Source organism: Carcharhinus amblyrhynchos, chromosome 11 (assembly GCF_965287045.1).
Source record: "Carcharhinus amblyrhynchos chromosome 11, sCarAmb.v2.hapA, whole genome shotgun sequence".
In the NCBI taxonomy this organism is placed as follows: domain Eukaryota; kingdom Metazoa; phylum Chordata; class Chondrichthyes; order Carcharhiniformes; family Carcharhinidae; genus Carcharhinus; species Carcharhinus amblyrhynchos.
In genome coordinates this window covers 46,980,343-47,007,541 of record NC_137334.1, presented here as the reverse complement: position 1 = coordinate 47,007,541, position 27,199 = coordinate 46,980,343, and the positions used below count along the sequence as shown (strand labels likewise).

Sequence of the window (27,199 nt, the reverse complement as noted above, 5' to 3'; positions counted from 1 at the left end):
CGTCAGGTATCTGTTTCTTGTCATTCAAATGATCAGAACATCTGTACAATGCTTGAAATAACACCGTTTGTCTGTTTGCCACTATGTAGGACAACATAGGGCAGAATTTTACCGGCACGTCCGCCTGAGGTTTGTACGATCCAGCCCGAGGCCAATGGAGAATGCCATTCTCTGAGCCAGTAAAATACCGGCCACAGTCTCTGGAACAGGAGCCAAACTGGATTTTTATAAATGACTATTGGTTACGAGCAATACATCTTTAAAAAAATTATTTCTTGGGATATGGGTGCACTGCATGGGCCAATATTTATTGCCCATCCCTAATTGCCCTCAATTCCAGACCAGTTTTGGCAGATTTCCTTCACTAAATCAGTTGGGTTTTGATGATAATATCAATGGTTTCATAGTCATCTTTTAATTCCAGATTTTTTTATTTAATTCAAATTTTGCCATCTACTATGGTGGGATTTGAACCTGCATCCCCAGAGTCTAGGCCTCCAGATTACTAATCCAATTACAATATCACAACGCAGCCACCTCCCCCTCCTCAAAGTACAGCTTTGCTGAGTACAAAAGTCTTGGGTTTCAAAGAGTTTACTGATGTTTGCCATCTAGTAGTTAGCCAAATTATAAACTCTCATGTGTCTTCTGAAGTTTTTGAAAATGGTTTGCTTCTTAAAATTCCAAGCATTTTGTTTTAATTTATTTTACGTTATTAAACAATCCAAGCAAATTTAACATTTAATATTAAATTTATGTTACAGAAAATGTTCACTTTTGAATGCCTCGGTGGAAACCTGACAAAACACAATGACCATGAAGAATGGTGATACAGATTTAATCTGACAGCTTGATATTTTAAACATAAAATTATGGCAATGGAAATGTCCAAAGCTCCAATAAAGACAATTACAAATTTAAGCAAGGCATTATATTATGGAAAGCTGATTATTTCCAGGCAGTCAAACAGAACAAAGCAAACAATGTCTTCATCTTTATTTTCAGTAAGACATGACTTTATTTTACATCAGAGAATATAATGGCCAAGTAAATCAAGCTGGCATACATTGACTATCAATTGGCAATTTAGTTTTTAGACTGTGGGTTTAATTTTAAAAAAGCAAAGCAAGGCAATCATTCTAATAATAGCTCACTGGGGATACATCAATTGCCTGCAAATAGAATGATTCTATTCAGAATGAGCTGTTGATAATCGAAAAAGTGGATGTTGTCATGAGAAATAAATTCACCTTCCAATTGCTGAATCTGATAAAGGGCATTTCTAAACTTTATTTTTTAGTACAAAATATCTCTTGTTTAAAATATTTTCGAAAATCTCTTGCAATGATTTAAGTACGTTTTTACTTTTTAATCAGCTGTGACTCTCCAGAATTTGATACCTACAGTGAAGGCAATGCAATTTGCAAGGGAGGTGATGATCAATCCAAACACATTTTCAGGACTAGTAGATTTTTTATGGTATAATTTGCAGACAGAACTAAAAAAGATTATTTTGTGTTTCTTTTTGTAATGTTACTCTACCTGCCTCCCTCTTTCTAATTTTTTTAGAGTCTCAACCATTTTACAAAAGCCGTTAAACAACTTATGAGGTGTTAATCTTGATCAAATAACCTCTGAATTAGAATGTTTTGAATACAAGGGCAGAATTTTATTGGCACGTCCGCCCAAGGTTTGTACGATCCTGCCTGAGGCCAACACAGAATGCCATTCTCACAGTCTCGCCCTCCCACCAAATTGGGGCAGGTGTGCTGGTAAAATTCCAGTCCAAGTCTCACTCCAGAGACTTCACCACGTAATCCAGGCTAACACCTCAGTTCAGTACTAAGGGCGTACTTCACTGTCGGTGATGTTGTTTTCAGGTGAGACATTAAACTGAGGCATTCATCTCAGCTGGATATGAAAGACTGAAGTCATGGCACTGTTCCAAATTTCTTCATGAGACTGCTGGATTGCTGAATTGCTGAAATCCTGCACTGTCTGGTGAAAACAAGTCTGCTGGAGAGAGAGTGATATGAGTGTACTGGGCTGGTGTTTAAATATGGCACCAAGACTTTTGAACACATCAGCTAATGGTGGGTGGTAAATCAGCTGTCAGCCTGCAAGATGATTTGGAGAGGAATGTGCTCGTGCATAGAGGAGGCTATGACGTGTTGTTCGTCCATTGTCATCGATGAGGACCTCGACACCATTAGTTATTTTGAGGCTTGTTGCGGTGTGTCCGAAGATGACTGATCAGGCCAATTCGGGCATGGAATGCCTTGGCACATATTGGACAGGCTTGTGTAGGCACTGTACTTGTTGCGCTGGTGGCTCTGGACTTGCGCAGCTCGCGCTTAAGTTGTGCTTCAGCAATACACCTTGCTTCGTAAACTTGACAGCCTTTGTGGATGAGGCAGTGCCAGGTAGGGTGGTTTTGTATCAGTATTTCCCAAGTGGTCGTATCTATATCAAGCAACTTCAGGGAGGCCTTGAGTGTGTCTTTGAAATGTTTCTTCTACCCTCCATGCGAGCACCTTCCAGCAGAGAGTTCCCCAAAGAGGAGCAGCTCGGATATGCACTCGTCTGACATACAGATGACATGACCTGCCCACCGGGTCTGTGTTCTCATCAGTAGTGTGTGGACTGATGGCAGACTTGCTCTAGAGAGAACTTCAGTGTCTGGTACTTTGTCTTGCCATCTGATGCGTAATATACTGCAAAGACAAGTCATGTGGAACTGATTGAGCTGTCTTGCATACCTTTGATACACAGTCCATGTTTCACAGGCATACAGGAGGGTAGTGAGTACCGTGGCACTGTAGACCTTCAGTTTTGTGGCTGATTCCTCAACGTTCCCATACAGTGCAGCGCAGTCTACCGAAAGCAGGACTTGCCTTTGCTATTCTGCAGTTAACTTCTGTATCAATAGTCACTGCTTGGGAGAGGGTACTGCCAAGATAAGTGAACTGGTCCACTGTCTGTAGTTTCTGCCCTTTGATTGTGATTATGGGTTCTGTGTATGGTGCATGAGGAGCAGGCTGGTGCATGACTTCAGTCTTTTTTGTGTTGATGGTGAGTCCAAAGTTGTCACAAGCTGTGGAAAGTTTGTCCATACTGACTTGCATCTCTGGCTCTGAGCCAATAGACAGGGCCCAGTCATTGGCAAAGGGGAAGTCCCTCAGGACAGTCTTCTTCGTTTAGGTAATAGCTTGAAGTCTCCTCAGGTTGAAGAGCTTCCCATCCACTCTGTACTTGAGGCTGATTCCAGCAACACTGTCCTGGAAGGCATCATTCATCATGGCAGTAAACATCATGCTGAACAATGTGGTGCAAGCACACAGCCCCCCTGTTTGATGCCATTGGTGACTGGGAATGCCACAGAGGATTTTCCGCCATCTAGTACTCTGGCCATCATGCCATAATGGAGCTGGGGTACCATCTGAATGAATTTTGGGGGGGGCGGTTGTCAGCTGAACTTTGCCATGATCCTCTGTAGGTCTTGTCGGCTTACAGTGTTGAAGGCTTTTGCGAGGTCAACAAAGGTTGTGTAAAACTCGTGATTCTGCTAATAGTACTATTGCTAGACTATTAACCCAGAAACTCAGCTAATGTTCTGGGGATCTGGGTTTGAATCCTGCCACAGCAGATGGCAGAATTTGAATTCAATAAAAAATATCTGGAGTTAACAATCTACTGATGACCATGAAACCATTGTCAATTGTCGGAAAGACCCATGTGGGTTCATTAATGTCTTTTAGGGAAGGAAATCTTCTCCAGAGCCACAGCAATGTGGTTGATTCTCAACTGGTCTCAGGCAACTAGGGATGGGCAATAAATGATGGTCAGTCAATGATGCCCATGTCCCATGAATGAATATTTTAAAAAATGAACGTGATTCCGTACAGAATCTGATGTGGGATCCTGCAATTCTGACCAACGGGAAAGGCACTGCTTGGTCTCAAAATAAGAGAATTTCACCTTCATCTCTTTGAGAGAATCTTCAGAACCACTTTGGCATGTGAATACAGCTATGACTACAGGAGTTACATCTTTAGGAGTAAAGATGTATTTTCTAATAGGCCTGCGATTGATGTTTTCCAGAACTCAACAATCACATGAATTATAACTATTTCTTTTGTTTATAACTTATAAAATTGCAGTATTCTCTTCAACTGTACTTTCCCTGAATGTGTTTGTACATGTTTGATTTGATTTGATTTATTATTGGGATACAGTGAAAAATATTGTTTCTTGTGCACTCTACAGTCAAAGTGCATCACTCATGTAATACATAGGGGAGAAGGAAAGGATAGGATGCAGGATATAGAGTTGCAATTACAGTTAGGGTGAAGTGAAAGATCACCTTAATATATGAAGGGACCATTCAAAAGTCTGATGACAGCTGTGAAGCTGTTCTTGAGCTTGTTAGTATATGCTTTTAGACTCTTGTATCTTTTTCTCGACAGAAGAAGATGGAAGAGGGTATGTCCAGGGTGTGTGAGGTCCTTGATTATGCCAACTGCTTTCTCGATGGAGTCAGTGGATGGGAGACTGGTTTGCATGATGGATTGGGCTCCATTCACAGCCTTTTGTAGTTTCCTGTGATCTTGGATAGAGCAGGAACCACACCAAGCTGTGATACATCCAAAAAGGATGCTTTCTATTGGTGTATCTGTAAAAATTGGTGAGAGTTGTAGCAGACAGTCAAATTTCCTTAGCCTTCTGAGGAAATAGAGTTGGTGGGCTTTCTTAACCAGGACAAGTTGTTGGTAATCTGGACATTTAGAAACATGAAGCTCTCGACCATTTCCACTTCATCCCTGGTGATGTGCAATGCGGCATGTCTTCATTTACGCATCCTGAGACTGTGTGGTTGAGTGCCAATAGCGTTAGATTTTGGAGAAAGTGCATGAATAAGCAATCCTCTCTGTTTAATTTGATAGAAAGTTTGCTGCTGGTTATTCAGCTTGTCGCCACGCTCAGGGTTTAAGAAACACCTACACATTTGTTTCAAAAGCTTACTGATTATGGACAGTGAGGAAGGAATAGGGGTTTCATGTAGTACTCGCTCATCCTGACCATAACAGTGCCATGAGTCACGTGGGCAGTTCATGAGCTATTTTATCATATTGTTGGAAGGGACAAATATTGGGGAGGATGGTAGAATCTTGTAGAATAAACATATTGTTACAATCAGATGGATCTATCTGGATATTAATATGTTGCTGACTGGTGTGCTAGTGGCCTGATGTGAGCAGTCACAAGAATTAAGGGCTGAAATAGACCATATAGCCTGTGTCTGCTCCACCAATCAAAATATGATCATGGCTGATTTTCGGCTTCATATTCCTGCCTGCTCCTCATATCTCTTAATTCCTGGAGAGACCAAAATCTACCTATCCCAGCTTTAAATATGCTCAATGATGGAGCATCCACAACGCTCTGGGTTAGATCAAAGGTTCGCAACACGTTGAGTGAAGTAATTTCTCCTCATCTCAATCCTAAATCATCGGCCTCTTATTCTGAGATTGTGTCCCTCTGTGTTAAACACCCTGACCAGCACCAACGCTGTCAAACCCTTTTAGAATTCAGTGAGATTACCTCTCATTCTTCTAAACTCCACAGATTATAAATACCAATATGCTCAGCCTCTCATCATAAGACAACTGCATGACTGTATAACTCCCTCATCCCAGGGACCACTGCCTCCAATGCTTTAAGAAGTATCCTTTCTTAAATGTGGAGACCATAACTCCAGATGTGGGCACAATAAAACTCTGTAGAATAGTAGTAAGATGTCTTCATTCATGTACTCCAATTCCCTAGCAATAAGTCCCATTTGCCTTCCTAACTGCTTGCCACACCTGCATGCTAACTTTATCTCTTTGGCCATCAATACCTGTAAGTTGCAGTTATTTTAAAAAATATTCTACTTTTCTATTTTTATGATCAAAGTGAATGACTTCTCACTTCCCAACTTTATACCCCATCTGCCATCTTGTTGTTCACTCAATTAATCAGATATATCTTGTTTCAGTCTCTCTGTGTCCTCCCCACAGCTTACTCGCCTACCCAGCTTGAAAATATCAGCAAATTTGAATGTGGGGGAAGCTAGCTACGATTATAAATGTAAGAGTTCTTTTATATCGACTACTAACAAACTGTGGAAAAGAGTACATTTGGTGACCTGCTTGATAAAGCTATGTATAGCAGACAGAGAGAAATGGGTTATGGGCCTTTCACTGGAATGAGGAACTGAGAGCTGTGCCGACTTTGATGCCTGCTGGTTTAACAGACAGCTGATTCTGTTGGAGGAGGATGCAAAGGTCTGCAGCAGCTGGCCTGTAGAATTACAGCTTCCTGATGCACTGCTCATTGGATAGATTGAAGGAAGCAATTCTTGGCCTATATACCCCTGGGCTAGATACGGCTTCTAAGAGCAGCCCCCTCCCCTGCTGTCTTCCAATATGTCCAGATGCTACAAACTGAGGTTGGGCCACTGCTGCTTCTCGATTTGGGAACTGTTCCTACGGATTGGAAAATTGTGCCTGCCACTGTGCTATTTCAGAAAGATGAAAGAGAGAAACCAGGGCATTATAGACCAGTTAGTCTAACCATTGTTAATAGAGTCTATAATTAAGGATAGAGTGAATGAATGCCTTGACAATTTTCAACTGATCAGAGTGAACATGAATTTGTAAAAGGTAAATCATGTCAGATTAAATTGTTTGGGTTTTTTGAAGTGACAGAAGTAGTGCTATGGGCCAGGTGCTGGCAGATGGGGTTAGGTGGGAGTCCAGGTGTTCTAATGTGTCAGTGTGGCCTTGATGGGCTGAATGGTTTCTTCTGCACTGTATGATTCTATGATTCTAGTGGAATGAGAAATTGTCAATGAATGGACATCCAGAAGGCATTGGTTAAAATCCCTTAGAAGAGACTCTTTGCTAATGTTCATGCTTGTGGAATTGAAGGCAACCTTTCTTCGCAGATTAAGAAATTGACACAGAAAGAAGTCTCATAACACCAGGTTAAAGTCCAGCAGATTTATTTGGAATCATGAGCTTTTGGAGCACTGCTCCTTCATCAGGTGAGTAGAGAGTTGGGTTCACAAACATGCCATATGTAGACACAGACTCAATTGCCTTTGAGTCTTGCCCGTTGAGGGTAATTGAGGGCAATATGCCATGTTGTGAACCAAACTCTCCTTCATCTAATGAAGGAGCAGTGCTCCAAAAGCTCGTGATGCCAATCAGCCTGTTGGACTTTAACCAGGTATTGTGAGACTCCTTTCTGTGCCCACCCCAGTCCAATGCTGGCATCTCCACATCATAAGAAATTGACAGCATGGCTGGAGACAGAGGATAGGAAGAATGGACAGGGGCTGTAATTGGTGGGAATTAATTAGTTGTTTTCTGCAAAGGTCTCTGTTGAGACCTCAAATAGTCACCATATTTATTGATGACTTAAATGATGAACTAGATAGGCACATATCCAAATTTTTCGATGACACAAAGGTAGGTGGCATTTTAAGCAGTATGGATGGAAGCTGTTGTAATTCAACCAAACACCAGTTTTCTGTCACCAAACATCCTTTGTTGTGTAACAAAGAGAACAGCTGCACCTGAAGCTTTACAGCTAGACAGTCCACACCTTGGGACCTGCAACATCGATCCAGGTTGAGCAGCAAGTTAAAAACCCCCACTTCTCATTGAGCAAGCTCTCGCTTGCTCAGTAAGGATGCTCATACTGAGACAATGATTTGTCTCAATGACAAATCATTGAGATTCATCAATGATCCCCTGTGGCCTTCATGGCCATCATAACAGAAAATTACAAAGAGATATTGAATGACCATGTGAATGGGCAAATTTCTGACAAATTGATTTCTGTTTAGGTAGATGTGTGGTCATCCACTATAGCCGTAAAAATGGAAAAAAAAAGACAGAAAGCTAGAAAAAGTGCAGGTTCAAAGAAACTTAAGGATCTAGGTACGCAGATTATTAAAATGTCATGAACAGGTACAGCAAATAATGACAAATGTTAATGAAATGTTGGTCTCTAAGTTTAGGGGGCTAGAATTCAAGAGGGTATAAGTAATATTTCAGCTATACAAAGCACTCGCTTGGAGTATTGTGAGCAATTCTGAGCATCACACTTCATCATTGCCATAGGTTTCTATAAATATTTGTATAGGTTTATGGCTTTTAATAGTATTTTTCATATGATAGTATTTGTATCATACATTAAGAACAGTAATGATACCCAAGGTTACCAGGGAAGTGTTTAGGTGTATGATACCACGCAATGAGAAGGACAATGAGATTAGACACTCAGTTTGTGTTTACGACTAAGAAATTGCATGTAAAAATAGTAGTTTTAATAAGTTGTCATGGATCAAATGAAAAATTCTTATGGCATCTTGTTTACTTCGTGAGTATTGTAAAAAAAAGATGTTGCAAAACAATTTACTTCAATCAATTTCATAGGTCATTGAAAAAACAGCCATTGCCATTTTCACACTAAGTGAAGATGACTTTATTTCACTAACACATTGGACTTTGGTGCATGATGCAAATATTTACTAATAGTTTTATAGTTTACATACTAATCTGTTTTTTTTTAACATTTTAAGTGGGTATCCAAGTGAGCAGAGTTTATGAAAGTTTTTAAAATTTGAATACGGTTTTTTTCGGAAACTCAATTTTTGTAGCATAAGATGTAAAATATGGAAATCTAAATTAAATGCCCTGAGCAATCCATATTTAATGTTCAGTGTGTAATTTTTAATTATATATATAATTCTCCTGGCAATAATAATTTGAATTTTGAAGTACAAACACAGACAAGAAAGCAACGTAAATCTAGTCCAAACTAATTCATAAATGGATTGCTTAATATATTGTGTACCCACATTTTTTATGTCATTGTTAAAATACTTTAAGTGCAGCCACAAAATAATGTTGCAGAAGTTGTGCCTTTAATAATTGTTTGGAAATAGTTCTAGTTCACATCATACAGCAGAATCCTTCAGGTAACTAAAGGAAACTATTTTACATGCAGCATACTAAATAATGAAATAATAAGTAAATTTAACTTATTTTTATGGTAGCTTTAAAGCCTGAGTCAAACAAGGAAAGCTGAAATAGTTTAGTAAGATCAACCAAACAGTTTTAATTTAACAAATTCTGTGATATGCACCAAGCAATTGTACTTATTACAAATCAATTTCTTTATCATATAAAATCTAGATTGAACTTAGTTTATGTCTTTTGATGCATTCATTCCAGGACATCAGTATCATGTTATTCAACGTATTGTGGGTTCAAGTTGTAGTTCTTCAGACCTCTTAAAAACTTTCCTATGTCTAAACCTAGAAAAAGCAAACAAGAAAATGCATTAATTAGGAGCTGGCTGAATTGAAATGATTTTTTAAATGCAGTAAACATCTGCAGTTAGGTTTCTTCAACCAGTACACAACATCAGCGAGATTGCTGCTCAACTCTTTTGAATTGGGATGCTGGAGTCCCCTAGTGAAAATTAAGTGCATTTGCAGTTTACAATATCTTTGCGACTTAGAAGCACTTAATAAAACATTCTAATGTATCGAAAGTAAGCCAAACACTAAGCAGCTCCATTGGTTCAACGAAATATGAAAATAGGACTTGACCAAATGTGTTTAATAAAGGAGTATGGACAAGTAATATTTAAACTACTAATATTTTGACTACATGTCACATAGTCACTAATTTAAAATTTGACCACATTACATTTATTTTCCATTGATCATACGTGGACCTGTCAGGAGATTAAATCTATGAATAGTCCTCAGTGACACCTTTAACCAGAGTTGGAGTTTTAAATGAGGCCCACACAGATACTCATTACATACAAGATGTGTAGTACATGTTTTTTTCGTATCAAGAAAAGCTGAAATTAATAGTCTTTCCATTTATAGTTAAGCAATTGTGTTTCTGTATATTTTGTTAGATCTTCTGAATAATTAAATAAAGGCAGCTTGCAATGAATCATTAATTATGTTATTCTTACCTATGGTACAACAACTTCTCCAATTACTACTTACGTTAATGGGATGCATGTAAGAAATAAATTCTGGCAAGGAAAGGTGTCAAATCCTTCATGAGATAATATTTTCCACAATAGATTTCAAAAAGACATAAATTAGCCTTGGTATGATGAGGGACAGAGTGGTGGGCAGTATCTAAACTCCATAAGGCATCTTCCTCTGACATCCAGTCAGGGAGACGAACATTTTGCATGGGACTTTACCAGCAGCCTTGTGTCATCTTTATAATTCAGTGCACTGATGCACCAACCTGCTTTACCATTAATTGCCTATGCTTGGGCTTTATTTTGTCAAAATAACTTTTGTCATAATGGCAGAGCTTGGGATTTTGACTTTTTTTAGTTAAGCTATAGTTGTCCTAAATCACAGTGGCACAGTGATTAGCACTGCTATCCCACAGTGCCAATGACTCAGGTTCAATTCCTGGCTTGGGTCACTGTCTGTGTGGAATCTGTACATTCTCCCTGTGTCTGCATAGGTTTCCTCTGGGTGCTCCAGTTTCCTCTCACAGTCCAAACGATGTGCTGGTTAGATGCATTGTTCATGCTAAATTCTCCCTCAGTGTACCCGAACAGGTGCCGGAGTGTGGCAACTAGGGGATTTCACAGTGGCTTCATTGCAGCATTGATGTTAGCTGAATTGTCATGCTAATAAATAAACTATAAAAGCAAAAGACCAAACAGTCACTTTGATTCCACATTTCATTGTGAACTGGAGTCAATAATGATTTGTTCTGATCATAAATTAATCAGATTCAGATGTACCTCTAAAATTTGAGTAATATAATGCTACACAATATCCCTTTTTGTTTGTCACGTTTTAAAAATAAGTGTTTGGCATTATATGAAGTAACTAATGGTTACTAGAACCAACTTATAAAGTTTATTTCTAACGCCACTTCGAATGCAAGTTTGTTTAAATCTAGAAAACATTGCCATCACCACTCTACCCAGAGATGATCCAAAACACTGGTTGGTTAGTGATAGTTGAACTTGCCTCTTTTAAAGATCATAAGCCTGTCATAAACTTTGATTTTCCTACTAAGAAGGATGACTTGCATCTGATTTTGTTACTTAAGTCACTATTTACGGAAAAATCACACTCCTTACCTATGCCTCAATTCTGAACTTGCCTATAAACATCTGCAAGTAGCTAATTTACTATGATTAAAGCAGAGAACAGTCCTTCACTGGTTCTGCCTCTGAAGGGCCAGAGTACTCAGGTATTTTAGTCAAATAACATGGCTGGAACTTTACCGTCCTGCCTGCCACAGAAATCAGAGAAAGTGGAAAGGTCCATTGATCTCGGGCGGGATTTTACAGTTTCAAGATGAGCCAGGCTGTAAAATCCCGGTTCATGTCTCAGGCATTGGGATTTGTCTTTTTTTAAGTTAATTAATGTCACCTGTGCTGGGTCAATCATGTTTCCTACATGGCAGCACGGTGGTTATCACTGCTGCCTCACAGCGCCAGGGACCTGGATTCAATTCCTGGCTTGGGTGACTGTGCAGAGTCTGCACATTCTTCCTGTGACTGCATGGATTTCCTCTGGGTTCTGTTTCCAATCACAGTCAGAAAGACATGCTGGTTAGGTGTACTGGCCATGCTAAATACTCCCTCAGTGTACCAGAACAGGTGCCGGAGTGAAGCAACTCAGAGATTTTCACAGTAGCTTCCTTGCAGTGTCAATGTAAGTCTACTTGTGACACTAATAAATAAATTTAAACTTAAACATAAAGTCGCCAGTCACACATGGAGATCGTACACAACGCCCTCTGCATTGTAATATGTAATGTCATTGCTGTTGCTAGACCACTGTTCAGGAGTATGAATTTAAACAGATTAATCCTAGATGATTCACTTCAGTAGTTACATTGTATTTTCAGGCATTGAGTGCAAGATTCGGGGCACATCAGGGAAACTAATCCTTGTTTATATTGATGGCCAAGGAAGTTTAAAATTGGCAGCTTAAAAACAGTTGATGCTGTTTCAAAGCTGGTATTTGCCATTGACGAAAATCAAATTTCAACCCTGGCGAATTAGGGTGGCATGGTGACACAATGGTTAGCACTGCTGCCTCACAGCGTCAGAGATCCGGGTTCGATTCCTGGCGTGGGTCACTATCTGTGTAGAGTTTGCACATACTCCCTGTGTGTACGTGAGTTTCCTCCGGGTGCTCTGGTTTCCTCCTACAAGTCTGAAAGACGTGCTGGTTAGGTGCATTGGCCATGCTAAAATCTCCCTCAGTGCACCCGAACAGGCGCTGGAGTGAGGTAACCAGGGGATTTTCACAGTGGCTTCATTGCAGTGTTATTGTAAGCCTACTTGTGACACTAATAAATAAATAAACAAACAAACTTTATTCAGTCCTGTGCAATAATGGGGAAGACAAGTTGAAGAACTGGGCATTGCTGTTTCATCTGGCAGTTTACAAACTAGAAACTGCAGTATGAAAGAACGATGGATTATTATAATAATATAGCGCGGCTGTGATAGCACAAATACATCAGAGAAGCATTAAACTTTGTGTTGACATCTTGATTCATTGTGCAAAACATACGGTGCTGTAACTTCGAGGGCCAGAGTTACATGCTGACTAAAATTTTGGTTTTAAAAAAATCTTTTAGTTTATCACAGGATCTCTCACGTTGACAATTGTGTTATTATTTGATTTAATCTCACAATAACCATCAACGCAATGTTGCCCAAATCTCTGCAATTTACCAGACCTACCTGCTGTTCTTTCCAATGATCTCCGGCCCATTAAAGCCACAAAACAGTCCGGACAGTCGGGGTTAGACCGTCTCATCAAATCTCCGTATTTCTTAGCTCCTGCCGACCATTGGCCAAAATTTCCTGTCATCTGGAAAAGAAAAGGAAAAGCAGACAGAAATATAGCGGAAAGGAGCTTTCTGCCATCGTTCAGCCTTAACATCATAACACTTGACCTGAAGCAGGTAACAATGATTTACTGGGGCAAAGGGCAAAGATTGGAAACTGGACTGAGAATGTCCTTGACAATAGAATCAAGAATTATCTTGTTGTCGCTGCCCTTACCTGGCTGGGGGGATATTTACCTTTGAAACAGTCAAAGACCTTACCTGGGGAGGCGGGAGAAAACAGTGAACCCTTAACAGAGTGAATGCCCACATTGAAATAGATTGGTGGGATTTTGGGACCATTTCTAATGTGTGAGTGATGGTGAAATAACCAGTGATACTTGCCATTTGTAAAAGGGCAAGATAGGTAGGATGATCCTAACATTAGATTTGTTTAAATGGGGGTGGGGGAGGGTGAAACATGTGTATAAACACATAAACATATTTTACCGGAATGCACCGCCGCACGAGCTGGCTGCTGGGTTCAGACAGTAAGAAATCTCACATCACCAGGTTAAAATCCAACAGGTTTATCTGTATATCTATTGTGAGACTTCTTAGTGTGCTTACCCCAGTCCAACGCCGGCATCTCCACATCAGGTTGGGTTCTGCCCAGTTGGTTGTGTGGCCGCAGTGCGGCGCTGGAGGAACAGCAAACTCCTGTTAATTCTGCCTCGCTTACAGGTCCGTTAGCACCTCCGCGAACCATTCCCACACAGGACAACTATTACTGCCTACTGGAGTAAGCTGACAAATTCGACACAAGGCATCCATGCAATGACTTTATCCACACCTTCCGAAAATATCCCTTCTTTAGGGGGGATTTCACTAAGGTTTGTTTGTCTGAAACATTCTCAGCAAAGGTTATTGAACAAGCCGCGCGATGTGGGCTAGTCTGGACATTGCTGTTTAAACAGGGAGATATGGCGCCATCAGTCGGGTACGTTTAACTATCGCTGACCTACAGGTGTCAATTTCAGCATTTCTAGTTTTTCTTAAAAGTATATATATAATAAAAACGATTTCTGTAGTTATGTACCATATTGCTTGAAGAGAAAAGGACGGGCTAGACTTGAGAAGTAAACCGCATTGCCTGAGGACGGGAGTAGTCAATGGGGAAAAACACAGGCTTCCAATTTCAAATTTCAGTGACAGGAGAAGTTGGGATCCGAAAGACATGGCTGATCCCAAAACAGGGCCTGGGCTCTAAATGCCCTGACTGTCCAGATGCAACTTCTAAAAATAGATGTATTCATATGATTCTTTACATTTAAAAATAAATAACATTTTTCACATATCTATGACCCTACTCCGCCTTTTTTTGACCATTGTTCACTTTTTCTTTCATTCTCTTATCTTTACCTGGTTTGGCAGTTCAGGCACTTCCTGATCCTCCCGCCAGCCCATTGCCTCCGTTATTAAGACCGAGAAGACAGCAGCCAACACAATCGCCCTCATCATCCTGGAAACTTCCGAGCACGAGAGATTGCTGTGAACAAAAAACAGAGACAGTAGTCTTATATTCATCTCTAACCCAAGTACACAACTCAAGTGATTGGAATGTGCGCGGTGCAGTTACCTGGTCGGGGGTGCGATTTCACCCTGAAGATTTCAGAGACTGGGGACGGATAGGGACAGTATTAATAGTCCTGGGTTGCTTTCCGGGGAGGGGCCAGACACTGTTGGGAGCAGCATCTCGTTTCATCACTCCGATGCAACATGTGGATACCCTGGTGATCCTGGTGAAACGTTACTATTTGTGATTCATTTCCTTAGGGATTAGTTCACAGAGGAACAATAATCCTCAGCAAATTCCAATTAAAACAATGTTTCAATCACTAATGTGTCATTTGTTTAGATCTCGCACTGATTATATGGAAACAACAACAATACGCCACAACTGAACATTCAGACACCGCAAATACAATTTACTGACGTTAAGCATAAAACGAACACACGGTTTTCTTCACTATAGCGTTTTACATCATTCTTGTCTGATTGGTTTTGTCCAGAGTATTTATTTGAACACACCCTAGAAGAGTTTTACTTCTAATATTAAAAGGAAGCTGTGCTCTGGCGCAGTTGTCATCTTGGTAACTATCCAGTCAATTGCTAAATATTATTGAAGAGGTTTCTTTATCGACATATGACGGTCAGATTAACCGTTAGAAACGATCTTAGGAACATAAAACAAAAAGAAATGCAGGTAAATGAGCATCTGAGAGAGAAAGAAATGTTAACGTTGCTTCTTAATTAGAGCAGGTAAAAGAGTCCTATTCCAATTGAATGTTAATTTATTTTTCTCAGATCTGTTGCGGTTTAGCAAGACTTTCTATTTGAATAACTTGTGTTTTTTTCGTGTAATATCTATATTTAATTGACTTTGACTTTGAAAGTGACTTGACAAATAACCATGTGTAGGGAAAAATACTGCGGCTTTTACTTCTTAAGTTTGGACACTGTCCTGAGTTGAACAAATTCAGCGTGCAGTTATACTATTGCTAACCACTATTCGCAGCATCAGTTGAAAAACAGCAGCGCCTTGATGCTGATGGTAGTGTTCGTGATTCAGATGCTCTGTGTTTCGTTTATGCGCTACTCTCCATCCCAGGCGATTGGTAAATGTTTTGAGGAATTGGGAGAAAGCGTCCACTTTCTAAAACCTTTAAACAAGGTCAGGATAAATTGGTGAAATGCCCCGAGCGGTCTGTGCACTTGCAATCCGGGTTTGACTTGGTTTCACTGCAGCTTTCATTCAGTCGATCGGTGTAATATGGAACAGATTACTTAACAATCTAATGAGATATGAGTCATATCTCATTAGACTGATACTCATGAGAGATATGACTCTAATGAGATATGGCTCATATCTCAGTAGAGTCATATCTCTAATGAGAATCATTGCTGTCTTAGATATAGCTTGGGCTTTATTATAACATTTAAAGTTTATTTATTAGTCACAAGTAAGGCTTACATTAACACTGCAATGAAGTTACTGTGAAATTCCCCTAATCCCCACACTCCGGCACCTGTTCGGGTCAATGCACCTAACCAGCACGTCTTACGGATTGTGGGAGGAAACCAGAGCACCAAGCAGAAACCCACACAGACACATGCAAACTCCACACAGACAGTGACCCAAGCCGGGAATCGAACCCAGGTCCCTGGTGCTGTGAAACAGCAATGCTAACAACTATTCTACCGTGACACCCCATTTCTGCAGACGGTAGCATATCAGTATAGACCGATAAGTGTCGAAAAGCAAGAAACTAAATTGAGAATCTTCAGTCCTGTGCAGTTGCTGCAAAAATGTTCTCTCAGCAAAAAATAGCAGGCAATGAATTGTCATTTTACAGGTTTTACAAATACATTTGGGATGTGGACAACACTGAAAAGATAGCATTCAGTTGTCATTCTTAATTGCCCAGCCTGTGGACTGAATGTGACTTGTACCATTCCCTGAAGGATTTCAGTAAACAATTTGAATATTTGCAACTTGGTAATTTTTCACAATGCTAGCCTTCAAGTGATTAAATTAAATTTCATAATCTACAACCGGTATATAAATTCATGGTTGTTTGGATTGTATAAATCCTTTAAACAATTTAACAGAAATTGACTCCTTTGCTATTTTTAATCTGATTTCCACATTTGTAGTTTGTCCCTTGTAATTTATTACACTAATCTGTATCCGATTTCTTCTCATTTTCCCCACAATAGTAAGTAATACTTATAAAAAGTAATGATATATCTGATAATCTATATTGAATACAAATCATAAAATCTATGCCAATACCAGTTGACTGGAGCATTTTTCAATAAATACTACAAGCAGTGACATTTGCTAAGTTTTAATGTGACCTATTTTGCTGTTCTAAATTAGAAATTTGTAAAGTTTCTGTAAATCAAGCACATGTGACATTTTCTGTAATTCCTCCAATATATTTACTAGTTGCTTATGAGGATAAAGGCTTAATTAGAACATATGCTGCTCCAGTAATTCCAAGAATATATAAATATAAAAATGTTTATGTGTATATATACACACACACACACACACACACACACACGCACGCAGCAAGCTGACAAGAGTAGAAACAAAAATGAGATGATCAAAAGAGAGGTACTGGTTAGATGGCTAACTACTTTTTATAAAACATCAGAAATAAGAAATAAGAGGATAGCACACAGAGGTAGCTATGTTCCCATGGGAACCACAGCTAGACACATGAATTAGAAAGTGATAAGGAGTAAGGAGAGGTCTAGTGCCTAGGTTCAGTACAGGGTAAGGGGGCTTCTCCAGCCAGAATACTGGACACATGTTTTACGTGCCCTTTTGTGCACCCACAACTGCAATATTAACCTCAATGCTCAGAACAGTGATGTCAGAGCTCAGAAGATGGAAACTTATGTATATGACATTCCTGTAACTGGATAGTAACCTGATGGGTGTTAAATCAATTACGGTTTGGTGAAATTCAGTGATTTTGAGTTATAGAAAGGGGTTCAAATATTCAAAAGATGTAGAAGACTTCAGAGAAATTGAGGGCAATTGTCAGAGGATGAAGCAGAGGTTTAGACCAAACAGTGCTGGCACTTGTAGCCATGACTTTTTCTCAAGTGTAGCCATGTGGCTAACAGCAAGACTTCTTCAAAGCACAATGGGCATAATTGAGTTTACCAACATCAGAACTATAAGACGTTGAGTTTGTGGCTCAGTCTACAGCAAGAAGAAAATGAGAAGTGAAATGAGATTGCTAACTAATGAAGCCCTGGAATAGGGGTTGGTTGACCTTCATAGTTACAAAGGTTACTATTGATAGGGAACAATGGGACAGATATGTCCTGTTTTCATGACCCTTTGACAGACAAGAATCATCAACATCCTGGAGGACTGTATAAAAGTGAGAGACTAAAGGGCAGGATTTTCCAGCTGCGTTCATTCCAAGGCCAGAAGATTCTGCCCAAGGTCAATGGACTTTTGCATGGTCCACATCCCGCCCGCTATGATTCCCAAGGCAGGCGGGATTGGAAAATTCCACCTGAAGTTCTACAGTGACAGCCGGGATTAATCATCATGAAGGCAGCCCTCAGAACTCAGAGAAGACTACAGCCCAACAGAATGAACCTGGCCAATTCATTACACAAGGGTGGTATTTTAAGTCCAAATTGGGAGCCTTGTGACCTATTATAGATAAATGCTAAGTAGAGTAGTGAGCTAAACATAAATGCCAGAATTGTACTGCCTTGCGCGCTTAAAGCTTGTAAACTCCTGTCTGAGGCCACCAGAGAATGTTATTCTGTGAGCCTTGCCCACCCTGATTCTGGAACAGGTGTGCTGGTAAAATTCCAGCCATAATTTTTAAAAAGGGAGGCTTTTTTGATTATTTGTGTGTTTTATATGCTCAAGTATTATTAATAAACTAGAAGTTGAATCAATTTACAGTCTGGGGTCTTGGTCTAACACAATAATTGGAAACTAAGATGCTCTCAAGAGACAAGAAGGGTCAACACAAGGTATTATGGGATAACATAAGACTCAATTATACCTAGTATGTTATTGCTCAGATATTGTGATGTATCAAGTTTTGGTTGTGATGAATAAACTTCTTCCCAATGTGGGTCAATTTAGGATCATTGGATATTAGGGTTTTACAAACAAAAGTCACATATTGGAGCTGAGTTTTACAACTGGGGAATTTAAATAAGAGCCATTCAATCATTCTACATGAGCATTGTCCAGAGAAGAATTTGCTGGAATGGTATGGTATATCAAAAAGCTTTCTGTGTTCAAAAATAAGAATGACAATGGAACTTAATGTCCTTTGTTTCCCTGGTCTCACAATCCTGCTATGTTATTTATGCATTGGATACTTTGAGGATACAAAAGGTTGCAAAAGCTGTATGTTTACAAAATCATTTTTTGAATAATTATATCCACTGTGACATCATCTTTATTGTTGTAACATGCCGCAATTATTTTGCTGTAATTTCATACACTTCCACAGAAGCAGCAAGGAAGGAGCAAACAGTTGTTATTTACTTTAGTAAAGATAAAGCTGCAGGAGTTTTAAACACCAGATTTGCAATTGCTGCTTTGAACTGCACATTAGGATTGCTCCGTCAGGTTTCTGCCTCACCGCAGTATTGAAATGGTTATTATCAAAGCCACAAATTAAATCATATGTAACAGTATCGCTGTTCTATCCCTACTCCTTCTCAACATGTTTGCAGGTTTTGACATAGTTCATCATACTACTTCCTCCAAAACCTTTCCAGTGTTGTCCAGTTGGATGGGACTTCAGTTCCTTTGTTCTAGTCCCATCTGCTGAATCACCTGCAATGGCTTCTCTTCCCTGTTCCCACATAATTATTTCCAGATGCTCCCAAGGATCTATCCTTGACCTCTTTCTATTTCTCATCCATGTGAACATAAGGACAGTTAATCCAGAAAATGGACCAGAACTGGGTAAATACATGAGTAACTGGACAAATTATGAAATTATATTTGAATTGTCCATTAATATTGCTTAATAGAGTTGCTTATTGAAGAGTAATCAGTGTAAGGAGAATAGAAGCCCAGCTCATTGTTGCAAGTTATTCATTTTGTCAGTCATCAGGGGGGTATAGAAAGGTTTCCTGCATTGGGAGCAGGTTCTGCTCACTACAGCAGCTTCCCACCTCTCAATTGACCTTCAGCCATGCATGATAAGTTTGGCTGGCTGGCCCCCCACTGCTCCTCTTAGGAATAAGACAATCCTGAGGGTTCCAACCACATCTTAAATAAAATTGGGGTCATCCTTTTACAACTATCTATCATGTTGCTGCCCTGAACATATGTACACTCTACTATTAAGCAGTCTCTCTAGTGCCACATTGATGGGCATCTCTTAATTGGGGTCCACCACACCCAGTTCCCACCTCATGAACATGCCTGCCCTTTGTCATTGGAGTGATTGAGGAGGTGGCCCACTATTTGATCTCCTTCTGCAAAATTTAGCTGCACATCATGCAGTGATGTTGAGTGGGTTTGAGACCTGGAAAGGATCCTGACATCGGGTTCCTAATGGTTCTTAAAACATTCAGTCCAAAGTTTCTACTTAGATGTTATCAGGGAGTTATGATAGGTTCTGACTGAACGCCTAAAGCTGACTTCAATGAACAGAGTGTTGACTGGGGCCAAATCAGTATTGGGTAAAATGGTTAAAAAGTTATTGGAGATGATTGAAAAAGAATTAAAATGTGCAGAACCAGTTTCTAGCTCTAAGGTGTTTGCCAAAAAACAGCCATGGTTGGCAAACAAAAGGAGGGACAATATAAAACCAACAGAAAAAGCATACATAATGCAGAAACTGGCACAGATGTTGGTAAATAGGAAAGGTACAAAGAATAGCAAAGAATGACAAAACAGAGCTACAAAAAGGGAATAAGGAAATGAAACTTGCAAGGCATATCAAAAACAACACAAAAAAATTCTAATTTATGAGGTGCTCAGGAGTAACCTGGGCTCCTTGAACACCAAAAACTGAAAGTTGTGATGGGATCCTGAGGATTTACCAGAATAAGGTAACTACTGCTATTAAAAAGGGGTGGTGACTTGGTGATCCCGCACTATGAGGAAGGGCTCCCACAGTAAGTACATTCCACATTCCTGAAGAGTTCGGAAGTCTGTGCCAGAAGTGCAGAGCTCCAGTGTTGGGTAAGGAAAGAGAGGCGGATTGGTAATATGAGGATGACTGCCACTCCCCAGAGTAAGAAGTCTCACAACACCAGGTTAAAGTCCAACTGGTATATTTGATAATAAATGCCACTAGCTTTCGGAGCGCTGCTCCTTTGTCAGGTGAGTAGCAGCGCTCCAAAAGCTAGTGGCATTTACTACCAAATAAACCTGTTGGACTTTAACCTGGTGTTGTGAGACTTCTTACTGTGTTTACCCCAGTCCAACACCGGCATCTCCACATCATGACTCCCCAGATGATCCAGCTTATTATTATTTAGAGTCGGTTATCAGCAAGTACCAGAATCTGCCCGGGAAACCTGGTAACACCATTGAATTACACGCAAAGAATATATTGACTATGTTTAACATTTGAAGGCAGCTTTTAAATGATAGCGAATTCATTCATACCACACATAAATATTGTAAATACCAAAGTCTCTGATCTTAAGAACATAAGAACATAAGAAATAGGAGCAGGAGTAGGCCATCTAGCCCTTCGAGCCTGCCCCGCCATTCAATAAGATCATGGCTGATCTGTCGTGGCTCAGTTCCACTTTCCCGCCCTCTCCCCATAACCCTTAATCCCCTCTCTTATCAAGAACCCATCAACCCGCTTCTTAAAAATAATTAGCGAGGCAGCCTCCACCACTTCAACGGGCAGAGAATTCCAGAGATTCACCACCCTTTGAGTGAAGAAGTTCCTCCTCAACTCCGTTCTAAACCGCCCCCCCTTTATCTTGAGGCTGTGCCCCCTAGTCCTACTGTCTTTTTTGAGCGGGAAGAGTCTCTCCACCTCTATCCTATCCATCCCATTCATCATCTTATACCAGTTGTTAGATCTAGCCGGCAGGGCGACAGTAGCCAGTAGTGCATTCCAGGCATCCAGAAGTTTATTTTAGAGTCACGTTCACAGCTTTAGCTGAATGCAGCACTGACTGGCACACAGTTCGCTGCCGGCACTGGCTGCAAGTTGTCTTGCATCCTGTTACCTGCTGAGTCACTCCCCAGTGTCTCCCCGAGATGAAGGGAGAAAAACCCACGCTGTCCATCTCTTTGAAAAGTGGGCAGATTGTAGCATAGCAACAACATATTCACAGTCAATCAAAAGGTGACATTGTGCATTATTAAATGAACAAGGTTTAAAGAAATTCTATTGTAGAAATTATGCGGAAATATGTAATCCTGTTGGCTCATAACAAAAGGTATCTACATAAGCTTATTTTTTACACATATTTAACTATGGGCAGCATGATGACACAATGGCTAGCACTGCTGCCTCACAGCACCAGGGGCCCAGGGTCAACTCCTGGCTTGGGTCACTGTCTGTGTGGAATTTGCACATTCTCTCTGTGTCTGCATGGATTTTCTCTGGGTGCTCTGGTTTCCTCCCACAAGATGTGTGAGTTAGGTGGATTGGCCATGCTAAATTGCCCCTTAGTGTCAGGCAGACTAGTAGGGAAAATACATGGGGTAGTGGAGATAGGGCCGAGTGGGATTGTGGCTGGTGCAGACTTGATAGGCCGAATGGCCTCGTTCTGCACTGTATGATTCTATGTTGCTTTCAGGGTGAATTCTGATCATGGTAACACCATGCTTATTTGCATTAAATATAACCACACATGAGTAGATCATTGATACTTATCATATTAGCCAAAGTAAACAGGTCTTTTTCCAAATGGCAGTCAGTGACAAGTGGGATAGTGCAGGAATCTGTGCTGGAACCCCAGCTATTCACTTTATATATTAATGATTCAGATGAGGGAACTAAATGTATTATCTCCAAATTTTCAGATGACACAACACTGGGTGGGAGCATGATTTGTGAGGAGGATGCAGAGATGCATTGTGATTTGGACAGACTGAGTGAGTGGGCAAATGCATAGCAGATACAGTATAATTTGGATAAATGTGAGGTTATTCACTTTGGTAGCAAAAACAACTGCCATTTCTAATGGACACAATGGGCCAAATGGCCTAATTCTTCTCCGATATCTTATGAACTTCTGAACTTATGAACTATATTTATGGATTATTGTACAATGTTCAGCGCCATTCATAGCTCTTCAGATGCTGAAGAAATCCATGTCCATATGCATCAAAACCTGGATAACATTCAGGCTTGGGCCAGGCAGAAACAATCTCCAACTGTAGAAAACCTAACCATCTCCTCTTAACATTCAGTGACATTATTATCACTGAATCAACATCTCATGGTTTACCATTGATCAGAAACTGAACTGGACCAGCCATATAAATGCTGTGGCTACAAGAGCAGAATAGTGGCTGGGAATTATGCGCCTAATAACTCACCGCCTGACTCTCCAAAGGCTGTTCACTATCTACATGGCAAAAGTCAAAAGTGTAATGGAATACTTCTTTTACCTGGATGGAAATTGAATGGTGGAAATTGCTGGAGCCTGATACAAAATCTTTGTATCTTTTTTCGACACAGGAGAGGTCCCAGAGGACTGGAGAATAGCTAATGTTGTTCTTTTTTTAAGAAGGCAACAAGGATAATTTGGGAAATTATAGGCCAGTGAGCCTTACACCAATGGTAGGGAAATTATTAGAGAAGATTCTTAGGAACAGGATATGCTTACATTTTGAAAAATATGGACTTATTTTCCAATAGGCAGCATGGGTTTGTGCTGGCGAAGACTTGGAGGGAATGCAGCATAGTTTTAACAGAATGATACCCGAACTCAAAGGGCGGAATTTTACCATCCTGCCTGCCACGGGAATTGTAGTGGGCTTGACAGGACCATGCAAAGGTCCGTTGACCTCAGGTGGGGTATTCCTGTCTTGGGGTGAGCGCGACCGGAAAATCCTGCCCAAAGTGGGATAAACAAAAACATGATGGAAGGGTGTTTTTCTGACTGGAGATCTGTGATCAGTGGGGTTCCATAGGGATCGGTGCTGGAGCACCTGTTGTTCATAACGTATATAAATGATTTGGAGGAAAATGTAGGCGGTCTGGTCAGTAAGATTGCGGATGACACGAAGACTGAGGGAGCTCCGGATAGTGAGGAGGATTGCCAGAGGATACAACAGGATATAGATAAACTAGAGACTTGGGCAGAGAAATGACAGATGGAATTTAATCCACACAAATGCCAGGTGGAAGGTCTAATGCAGGGGGGAAGTAAATGGCAAATCACTTAGGAGCATTAACATATACAAAGGGATCTACACGTATAGGTCCACAGTTCCCAGAAAGTGGCAACACAAGATGGTTAAGAAGACATAAAGCATGTTTGCTTTCATTGGGTTGAGACATAGGAGTGTAAAAATTGGAAAATCATGTTGCAGCTATAAAGAATTTTAGTTAGGCCACATTTGGAGTATTGCATACAGTTCTGGTCGCTACTCTACCAGAAGGATGTGGAGGATTTGGAGAGGGTACAGAAAAGGTTTAGTAGGATGTTGCCTGGTTTGAAGGATATTAACTGTGAGGAGAGATTGGATAAATTTAGTTTGTTTTCACTTGAACGCTGGAGGCTGAGGAGGCGACCTGATAGAAGTTTAAAAATTATGAGAGGCATGGGTACAGTGGATAGCCAGAGCCTTTTCCCTAGGGAGAAATGATAATTACATAGGGACACAGGTTTAAGATAAGAGGGGGAAAGTTTAAAGGGGATGTGAGAGGCAAGTTTTTTACACAGAGGGTGGTAAGTGCCTGGAATGAGCTGCTAAAGGAGGTGGTAGAAGCAAATACAATGTTTAAAGACAACTTGACAATCCTGGCCCATGTCTTTGGTTCTCCAGCTAAGTAAGTCCACCTGCTGTTTTAGGATCTTGCCTTTCTTCCTGTTAACCCCTTGAGTCAACATGGTCCCTAACTATTATGTGTAATAGTCTTCAAACTACGTTAGTTGTATTAATTCTGTTTTTTACAATTAAACTTTAATTTTCCCAAAACTAAACATATTAACATGAATTATGTTCACGCCAGCTGCATGGTGGCACAGTGATTAATACTGCTGCCTCACAGCACCAGGGTCCTGTGTTCAATTCCCAGCTTAAATGACTGTCTGTGTAGAGTTTGCATGTTCTCCCTGTGTCTGCATGGATTTCCTCCGGGTGCTCCGGTTTCCTCCCACAGTCCAAAAGATGTGCTGGTTAGGTGAATTGATCATGTTAAATTCCCCCTCGGTATACCCAAACAGGCACCGGAGTGTGGTAACTACGGGATCTTCATTGCAGTGTTAATGTAGGCCTCTCTGTGACACTAATAAATAAACTATGAACTAGATGTTTGTTAGTGCAAGTGGGCGAAACGACCACTACGGACTCAGGGTGAAGTTCAATAACGGCACAGCTTTATTTTCTTTTATGTCGACAGAGAAGCACAGTCAGGACATACAATTGGACTGTCCCAAAAGCGCTCTGCCCGTCCCTCGTAGCAGGCTATAGTTACACCTGAACTTTGGTGCAGTATCGATTCAAATGCTAAAACTTTATTACAGTATTCGACCTTAGCCATCCTGTCTCGATGTTTCCAAATGTTGAGGAAATTGTTTTAGGTGTGTGTTAATTGTTTTGTCTGATTGGTTATTTAATAGTCTAAAATCTCTGGGGTCTGAACCATAGGTGTGTCATTGATCTCAAAAGAGGTTTTGAGGGGCCAGGAATGCTAATTTTAGGTGTGTCCATGGGTTGTTTGACTGTTTTAAAAGTGCTGATTTTGATGGGGTGGGGATTTAGTTCCTGTAGGTGCCATCCTGTAAAAAGTCTGACAACACCAGGTTTTAGTCCAACCTATTTATTTGATAATATACTCACAAGCTTTCGAGGGACACCCTCTTCGTCAGGTGAATGGAGAGTTCTGGCCTCAGACATAGCATATATAGCTGTGCCATCCTGCCCAGCTTCCCTTATGTGCTAGCCCTCATTTGCATTCTAAAAGCATGCTCTTGCCTATTGATCGGTGTCTGTTACTTGTGATATTTAGTGGAGAGGCTCTGAGTGTAACTTTAGTCTGCTTCCATTTTGTGTGCCCAATTTCATAAAATTTATTGTCCGATAACAATGTTCATAACAGCAAACACTTTGAATGTTAGGAACATACAAACAGGTCAAGGTCCTTAAACCTGATTTACTCTGATTATTCACTTGTAGATGGGTTCCACGTGTTTTTTTTTCAATTGCTTACTGAAAAATGTGCAGCTGTTTTCAAAGCACATTTCATTAGCTAATTAAATTTGTGGCATCTGGCTAAAAGTGACGTATCAACAATCAAACTATGGACTCACTTCCTCAGTACAAGAAGGTAATCAATGTTTTTGTAGGTAAAATAATACCTCTGAGACTGTTAGTGAGTCAAAATACAGTGTTTTTTATTTCAAAGCTCTGGCATTTATTCAAGGGTTTTGGGAGAAGCAGGGACTACCAAACTTCTCATAGAACACAAACACAAGTGGGCATTTATACATCATGAGCTCCAGCAGTAATCACGATTCAAAGTTTCAATTCCTGCCAGACCTCCAGGTCTTCCTTCCTTGGTCATGATACAGCCCCAGATTCAATCAGGAATTACAATCCTGCATCATGACACAGTCTTCAATCTAGTCACAATTCAAAACCCTTCTGCAGCAGTACTGGCATCCCTGTCTTTGAAGTTACTTATGTGATCGCGGCTGTCCCAGCAGGATCTCCCTGTTAAAAGTCAGCATCACGATCTGCCATCAGCAGCTATCAAAAGCCGGTACTGTAAACTACCATCTGTGTAACGATGTCCAATTAACACAAATAAATAAGAGTTGCAAAGTCTGTGAAATAACAGCCACATAAAACTATCTGTCTTTATAAAAATAAGAGTTAAAGCATGTAAGACGTGAACAAATAACTTATATTACTGCCAGGAGCAATATAAGCTTGAGAAGATCAGTAATGATGAAGGGTTATGTTTGTGACATATTCTAGGTACAAAATCCATTAATCCTTTCCCTACTTCAATGTGACTAAATACTGATATATAAAATGATTCAAAACTTAATTGTGAAAATATAATCTTTGTTGGGATGTAATTCTTGTTACCAGATCTATTTACCTTAATATCATCCATGTTGTGCCATATTTTTACACCTCTAAAAGTGAATGAAAGTGTATTAGTTGAATTAAATTGCCTTTCTTTTAAATAAACTGACAGCACTGTGTGCATCATATGCCTTAATCTTGTATTTTATTCTCTCTGCATCCTCTGGCCAATACTGTTTGTCTTCTGGCTGACAACCTATGTGTTCTGAAGAGGAGACTTTTTTATGTAAATGACACTTTTTAGTTAGTTGCTAAGATTGCTAAAGTGTACAGAGTGAAATTATTGATTTCCTGACCTTTAGTCAGTTTGATAATTTGCCTGAACTGGGTGTATGTCAGAGAATCAAACTAAAATCAGCAACTCACCGTGTGAGACTTACACAAATATGAACGTCAAACAAAAACGGATTTGAACTTTGTTTTTTCAGCCTCTACTACAAACTAACAGTTTGGTCAGCTCTGAAGTATCTAATTATGGTAT

General features: G+C 40.1%; 1 long non-coding RNA gene across 1 annotated transcript; it reads right to left on the bottom strand.

Moving 5' to 3' along the window:
• Window positions 1–8,843: 8,843 nt before the first annotated feature.
• LOC145349704 (uncharacterized) lies at window positions 8,844–14,557 on the bottom strand. The gene is made up of 4 exons (XR_013888137.1): window positions 14,542–14,557; window positions 14,325–14,451; window positions 12,817–12,946; window positions 8,844–9,370 (listed from the first exon to the last, which is right to left on the bottom strand). It is a non-coding gene; the product is annotated as an uncharacterized LOC145349704 (long non-coding RNA).
• Window positions 14,558–27,199: the final 12,642 nt, after the last annotated feature.